The sequence below is a fragment of the Solanum pennellii genome, chromosome 9 (assembly GCF_001406875.1).
Source record: "Solanum pennellii chromosome 9, SPENNV200".
Lineage (NCBI taxonomy): Eukaryota > Viridiplantae > Streptophyta > Magnoliopsida > Solanales > Solanaceae > Solanum > Solanum pennellii.
The window spans coordinates 20,991,651-20,999,631 of NC_028645.1; the positions used below are offsets into that span (position 1 = coordinate 20,991,651).

Consider the following 7,981-nt stretch of genomic DNA (forward strand, 5'->3'; position numbering starts at 1 on the left):
GTGCCGCGCCAGGCCCCAACCCAGAAAATTCTGTCGAGCACTTTTGCTCGTTTTCTCACCCTAAATCGCCTAAATTCGAACGGTTTCTTACCCAATCACTTGGATTCGATTATTTAACTTAATTACAATCTAACATACTGTAAGAAACACTAAAATTACTCATTTCTATCTCAATAAATCATCAACACTCCAGCACAACATGTTTTAGAATGAACTTCAAGAACACCTTTTAAGAACTCATCAAGAACTCTAAAATCTTTAAACTTTAATCATGAAATTTTGCTAAAAAAATACATGATTGGTGTTTGGGTGAACTAACTAAAACTATGGAAGCTTACATAGCTCTTACGGATTATACCCATGGCGAAATACGCAAGTAGACTCAAGAACGTCGACGAACGTCTTCATGTTTGCCTCTTTTCTCCTCTTTTCTCTTTTTTTCTTTTCTTGCCTCTTCTTAAACTCTCAAACAAAACCCTAGGTGTTTATTAGGATTCTAAAACTGAACCTAAAAGGATTAGACCCTTAAAATAGTACTAAAACTGAACTAGATCTGATTGGGTAAGGAAAGGACCAAAATACCCCTCACTTTTTTCGACTAACTTTCGTTAACAGGACAACCTAACTTCAAAAGGTCATATCTCACTCATCCAAACTCGAAATTTAGCAAACTTGGAATATTTGGAAAGATAATTCAAATATATTTCATGTGGTATCTTGTAGCACACCTAACACATCCTGTTCTAGGAGTTATAGTCGTTTGAAATTGACCCAAAACTCATATGTAGCTAAACTCTCAAAATTTCAGATTTTTGTTATTCCCAATTTAGTTCTTTTTTGAAAACAAGGTGCTAAATCTTGTAAAATGGCTTTAATACTTAAGAAATTTTTAATTCCTTAGTGAAATCTCACTCACTACGATTAATGGTTCGAGTCCTAGTTCGAAAAATTTCTGGGGTAACACAAGCAAAGATGGTTGGAGTTGCTCAAAGATTATGAAATGACTACTCTTTATCATCCGGGTAAGTAAAATGTGGTAGCAACTTCCTTGAGTCAAAATGTGGTAAGTATGGGTAGTCTAGCCTTGTTGCAGGCTGGCGAGCGTTCTTTAGCTAAGGATGTTCAATCCTTGGCTAATAGCTATGTGAGGCTTGATATTTCATAATCTGGTAAGGTGTTGGATTATATGGAGGATAGGTCATCCTTGTTGGAGCAGATTAAGGCTCAACAGATTGATGATGTTGATTTATGGAAGATTAGAGACAATGTGTTAACAGGAGAAGTCAAGGATGCAATTCTTGATAGTGTGGTAATTTTGAGGTTAAAGGGTTGCATTTATGTTCCTCAAACTGTGAATTGACTAGACTAATCATTGAGAAGGCACATAGTTCAAGGTACTCTATTCATCCAAGGGGCTACTAAGATGTATCGTGACTTGAAACAACATTATTGGTGGTGTCGTATGAAGAGGGACATAGTAGAGTTTGTATCTTGGTATTTGAATTGTCAGCAAGTGAAGTATGAACATTAAAAGCCTAGAGGTGTGACTCGGAGGATGCCTATACCGGAGTGGAAGTGGGAGCGCATTGCTATGGACTTTGTGGTAGGGTTTCCACGTACTTTGGGTAAGTTTGATGCTATATGGATCATCGTGGATGGACTGACTAAATCTGCACATTTCTAACCAGTTTAGACTACCTATAATTTAGAGAAGTTAGCCAAGATCTATATTCGAGAGATTGTTCATTTGCATGGGGTTCCAATTTCTACTATTTCAGATCGTGACATAGAATTTACATATCATTTTTGGCGGTCTATGCGGAAGGAGTTAGGCACTTGGGTGGATTATAGTACAAACTTTCACCCTCAGACTGGCGGTCAGTCTGAACAGATTATTCAAGTTCTTGAGGACATGTTGTGAGCGTGTGTGATTGACTTTAGGAGTCATTGGGATCAGATTTTGCCGTTAGAAGAGTTTGCTTACAATAATAGTTACCATTAGAGCATTGAGATGACACCATTTGAGGCTTTGTATGGTAGGAGATGTCGATCTCCAATTGGTTGGTTTGATGCATTTGAGGTTAGACCGTGGGGTAAAAATTTGGTGAGGGAGTCCTTGGACAAGGTCAAATCTATACAAGATAGATTTCTCATGGCTCAGAGTAGGCAAAAGATTTATGCGAATCGTAAGGTTTGTGATTTGGAGTTTATGGTTTGAGAGAGGGTTCTATTGAAGGTTTCTTCCATAAAGGGTGTGATGAGATTTGGAAAGAAAGAAAATTGGAGCCCAAGCTATATAGTTCGTTTCGAGATTGAGGAGTGTATTGGTGAGGTGACACATCAGTTGGCTTTGCCACCTCGGTTTTCTGGTGTTCATCCCTTATTTCATATTTCAATGTTGAAAAAGTATAATCAAGGTGGTGCTCATGAGATTCAATAGGATTCGGTATTACTTGATCATAATTTGACTTTTGACGAGGAGCCGGTACTCATTTTGGATAGGCAAATTCGAAAGGTGAGGTAGAAAGGTATTGCTTTAGTGAAGGTTCAATGGAAGTATCGTCCAGTGGAGGAGGCTACATGGGAGACCGAGTCAGACATAAGGAATACCTATCCTCAGCTTTTTGAGCGTTCAGGAGAGCTCTTTTCTTTTTCCATTCAAGGACGAACGCTTATTTAAGTTGTAGGTGATTTAACAACCCTCTAGGTCGTTTTTAGTGGATCAAATCCATAATTTATTTAAGGAAAAATTTTCAAAATAACAATACTTTAGCATTTAATAGGGCCCCTTGTCAACACTTTCAATATTTACATAAAATGTCAATCTTTTAGTTTGTTATAATATTGATTGTATTTATTTAATTTGAAAGAAAACAAACTTTTAACAACCTTATGGAGAAAAAATGGGAGAAAATATTTCAAAAATGGTATTTCCCTTAGTTATTGATCCTTACTTATTTGAACTTTTTTAAATATAATTTTATTTGAAATGTATTCGGATGAACTTCTTTAAATACTATTTTGTGTATTCGGATGAACTTCATTAGATACGATTTGTGTATTCAAAATTTTGGATGATATTTTTTTTTACAAACTGAGCACGATAAATATTCATTTCAATTGAAAAGTTCGACCATACAATTCAAAACCTGATTGTATACCATTAGGACGAATACGAATTCTAATATAAATACGAACTAGTTGATATACAAAGTGATAGTGGAAATACAAAATGAGTAAATAAAATACAAAATCTATTTTACTGAGCAATTAGTATGATTAGTTATATAATGAATACATAAATAAATTGTATTTTGATTATTCAGAACTAAAAATGAATAAAACATCAAATCTAAATATAAACTATCTAGTATGCAAAGTGATTTCGGAAATACAAAATGAATAAAGTAAAATACAAAATTTAATTTAGTGATGCAATCAGGCGGAATACATGTCGCGCCCCATTTTCGCAGAAAATGAGTTTTGTGCACGACCTAGCAACTCTTTTGGGATTTCGAGTTTGGAGTCGCCACCTAACTAATTAAGGCGCGTTAGGGCACCTATCTAACCTAAGTAAGTCTAACTAAGGTCAACGAGCCAGAGATTAGGGTAAGGGTTCAGATTACCTCGAGGGGAAGGTGTTATGCATCCCTCGAGGTCCACAAATGTGGGTCCCGGCCGTATCTCATGCAATCTATGAGGGGGTTACAAGTAGCAAGTAAGGTCACTTCATTTATTAATTTATTTAAGCTTGCTAAGTGATAACAAATATATACATTTAGGCCTATTTTTATTTTTTAATAATTTGAGCATGCAAGGCTAATTAATAGCAATAAATAAACAATCAAGTTTTATTTTTATTTAAACATATGAGACTATGTTATAAACAAAATTTGCAAATATTAAGCTATTAATATGTGCGAAAGTAAAGTTTTGAAATTGAGCAAGTTTTGAATATGAATTTTTTATTTAAAACAAATGTTTGTTTCTTTATAGGGATGATGCCACGATATTGTTGATCGCGCTCCTCCACCATAGAAACACTTTTGATTTGAGGTCGGTCTTAAAAAAAACAATAGTTTATATTTTTGAAAATGATTTAAAAGATTTAGTTTACATATAGGCACATAAACATTTACATATAAATACACATAATTTCTTTTGAAATTCATGGGTAGGTGGTACTTCCGGGGACGCGTTGGGTTTAAAAATTGGAACTAGACCTCGTAGTTCCTTTGACTTTCCCACTAATGATAGGTTAGGAGATAGTGCTTATAATTTATTTTCAAAATAAACAATGTCATAATCAATCCAAAGTTTTAAAGGATGATTGAATAATGACTTTTTTTTTTAAAAAAAAATATTGCAAAACTTTGTAAGAAGGAAAAAAAATAGAACATTAATGTAGTAAATTTATTAAATGCATTGATATGAAATATTCAAAAGCCAAGTAGTTTGTTAAATGCATGAAATGATTTTAATTTATTATCACTATTATTTTAAGAAAAACAACATATTGCATCATAAATGCGGAAATTTTCAAGGGGACAAATAAGATTACTAATTAAATAATATTAACTAATTTTAGGGGGAGGGCACAAATATGCACAACAAATTTTATTTTTTTATGGATATGCTAAAAGTTTATTTACAAGCCTATAGACATGATTTCTAGGTGTTAAAAAAAAACGGAGTAACACATATATGCATGATTTTGTAAACCTAAATGATATGAACAGTTTAATCCTTAGGCATGGTTTCTACATGACAAGACAATGCTAAAAAAGTTATAACATTTTTAAAACACCTAACCAGTCTACTAAATTATTACAATTTGATTTTAACATTCAAAAATTAATGGAATCTAGTTTTTTTTTTAAGACTTATTAACAAAAGCGTCAAGCAAATTGAAAATTGGTTTGATTATAACCCCTACAAACAATAATTCTAGGTGGTTAAAGATAAGCCTATAGGCATGATTTCTAACTTTTTTTAAAAAAATTACAATGAACAAGTAGCACGTAAATCTCCTTCCCCTAGACGATCCCCCAAATAAATTTATATATATGAGCTTTAGAGTTATACAAATGTTACAACATTCCAATAAAATAAGAAGAAAAAATATAGATTCAAATAAACAAATAACTCTTTCTTCATGGCTAATCTTCAACTTGAACTCAAGTTTGAAACCTGTCAAAGCACTCAAATAACTACACAGGTAATCACATTTATTAGTCAAGGTGAGACAATATGCAATTGTTTAACAACTTATACATAACAAAGGAATAGAGCAATGAACTCACACAAATGTACAAATACAAAAAAAATAATGTAAATGCTAATTCCGAATACTAACCGGTTAAGTAGATTAGGAATGGTAGCAATGAAAACAAGTTGATCCAACCTTTACTCGAACAAAAGCAAAATAGCAAAATAGCGAAGAAGAACACTTGAATGTTTACCGGAATCTTAATGTATTGTGAGAGTAGCAAGAGAGCAATGAGAGAAGGAAGAGTGATGAGAGAACTTGTGATTGAGAGTGAATGAGTGTATGAGTTGATCGATTTAATGAAAGGAGGGGGTCTTAATTATATAGCTAGGAGGGGGAAACAAATAACGAAAAGAAATATTTTAAGGAATCAATCAATATACTATTTTCCTTATTTTAAAGGAGGTTCAAATCAACCAAAATAAAAATATATCACTTCCAAATATAAGCAAGAATAAATTAGGAAGAGAAATATTATTTTCCCCTTAAATAAAGAAGAGTCAAATCATATATTTTATCACTTTTTTTTTATGTATTTATTTTACCAAGTGTAAGGATATTTTTTACCAAATAAGAGCAAGCAAGAGTTGGGCTGCCATAATTAAACACTATTAGCCACAAGGAAATAAAATAATTATATCTTTTAAAAAGGAAAAGGGAAACAATTTATATACTATCAATCAATATTAGAATTAACAAATAGGAAAATAATAAGGAAAGAAGTAGCACACTCTTCAATTCGTTAATCAAACTAACCATAGCCAAGAGGGTCCAATAAACTAAACTAAATTAATTATGGGTAAGCAAAAAAAAAGTTAATAATAAGCAGAAATCTAAATCAAAGCAAAAGCGCAATTTGACCAAGCAATTAGCTAAATTATTATATTTATGGGATCCTGATAGATATGGAGGAACAATTATCAAGCCAAATTAACAATGTAGAAATATCAAGAAAGAATAAAAAAGATTTTTAGCATAACCATGAAGTAGTAAAAATTGACCAATTTTCCTTAAAGCATGAAGCAAAAATAGACCAACTTTTGTGAATATCAATCAGATTTCTATCCCTGCATAGTTAGAAAATATCGGTCACGACAAACGGTCACGCCTAAATTACATTTAATTTACAGAAAAATTGTTTGAATTTATCAATTATGGGTCAATGATTTAGTGAATCACATCTCTACAGATAAAGTCAAATTATAGAAAAACATTTGAAGTTCTAAAGAATTTTTTAGACCAACTCCATTACAATTGAATGGATAAAAACATATATTGGTTCTTTCTTTTTTTTTTTTTTTTATAGGACATCCATGAACTTCAAAGTAATGCTAAGAATTTAAATAATCAGACAAACGAGGGAGCAAACCTGAACGGAACTGTAGCAGATCAGTTTTAAATAACTTCGAAATCTCATAGAGGAAGCTCCGTCGGAGCTCGTTATTTTTTGGCTGGTGGTGTTTCTGTTTCTCTTGTAGGCTGCTGCTGTATCACTGCTGCAGTTGCTGGCACCTGCAAAAAAAAAAAGAGAAAGGAGAAGAGGAAGGGGAAGAGAAGAGACGGGAGGGGAGAGAGGAGGGAAAGAGGGGGAGAAGAGAAGAGGGAGGCAGAGAGAGGAGAAGAACGGAGGGATAAAGAGGGGAAGAAGAGGGAAAGGGAGAGAAGAGCAAAACGAGAGGGAGAAGAGGAGAGAAGGAGGGGGTCACCGAGGAGAGCGAAGGGAGGAGGAGCGACGGCTGCTCAAGAGAGAGGGGAAGAGCGGAAGAAGAGTAAGAGGCGGGCAGAGGAGAAGAATGGAGGGAGAAAGAGGGGAAGAAGAGGAGAGAAGGAGGGGGGTCGCCGGGGAGAGAGAGAGGGGAGGAGGAGCGACGGGAGAGGGGAGGCGGCTGCCGGAAAAGGGAGAGAGAAGATGTAGGCAGAGAGAGGGTGAGGCGAAGAGAGGGAGAAAGGGAGGAAGGCGGAAAGGGGAGAAAGAGGGAGAGAGGCGGCGGCTTGGAGAGAGGGGGGAAGAGAAGGATATGAAAAAAAAAGTTTTAGGTTTTGGGTCTCTTGGTGTTGAAGAAAGAGAATAGGAGATTTAATCATAACCGTCAGATTAGATAGAGATAGAGGGTTAGGATTCGATCTAGGATTTATTTTAAAAATGGACGGATAAGATTAAAAGATGAGAAATTAAAATCAAATTGGTTGGAGGATTGGAATGGCTAAAAATGCAATTGAAATGGCTAGAATTGAAATGAAAGAGTGGCTACAATTGGAATAAAATTTGAAGTGGAGTGACTAGAATTGGAAGAAATTAGAGCAGCATAGGCTAGAATTTAAATAATTTTAAGAAAAGTGTAGGAATTACTATTTAATTAAAATACTACATATATTAAAATATTTTTATATAATTAAAAATTATTTAGATTTTGAAACATTTGAAATTCATTAATAATTTTAAAATGTTTTAGTAATATTTACGATAATTTTATAAATGTAACAACCTGTTTAGTAGGTTCGAGCAGTAAAATTATTTTGATAAAAACTAACTGGGTCGACGGACCACGCGACGGACCGTCATGGTCACGACGGCCCGTGATGGATTCCGTCGTCCCATACTTGTGTAATTTCTTCTGCTACTCTTCTCATTACCCTCGACGACAAGTAGGACGAACCGTCATAGGCACGACGGACCGTCGAGGGCCTTCGTTCCAAAACACTTCAACTCTG

The 7,981-nt window shown here is 34.3% G+C and overlaps 1 long non-coding RNA gene across 1 annotated transcript; it reads right to left on the bottom strand.

Moving 5' to 3' along the window:
- Window positions 1–5,015: 5,015 nt before the first annotated feature.
- LOC107029628 lies at window positions 5,016–7,279 on the bottom strand. The gene is made up of 2 exons (XR_003580236.1): window positions 6,639–7,279; window positions 5,016–6,336 (listed from the first exon to the last, which is right to left on the bottom strand). It is a non-coding gene; the product is annotated as an uncharacterized LOC107029628 (long non-coding RNA).
- Window positions 7,280–7,981: the final 702 nt, after the last annotated feature.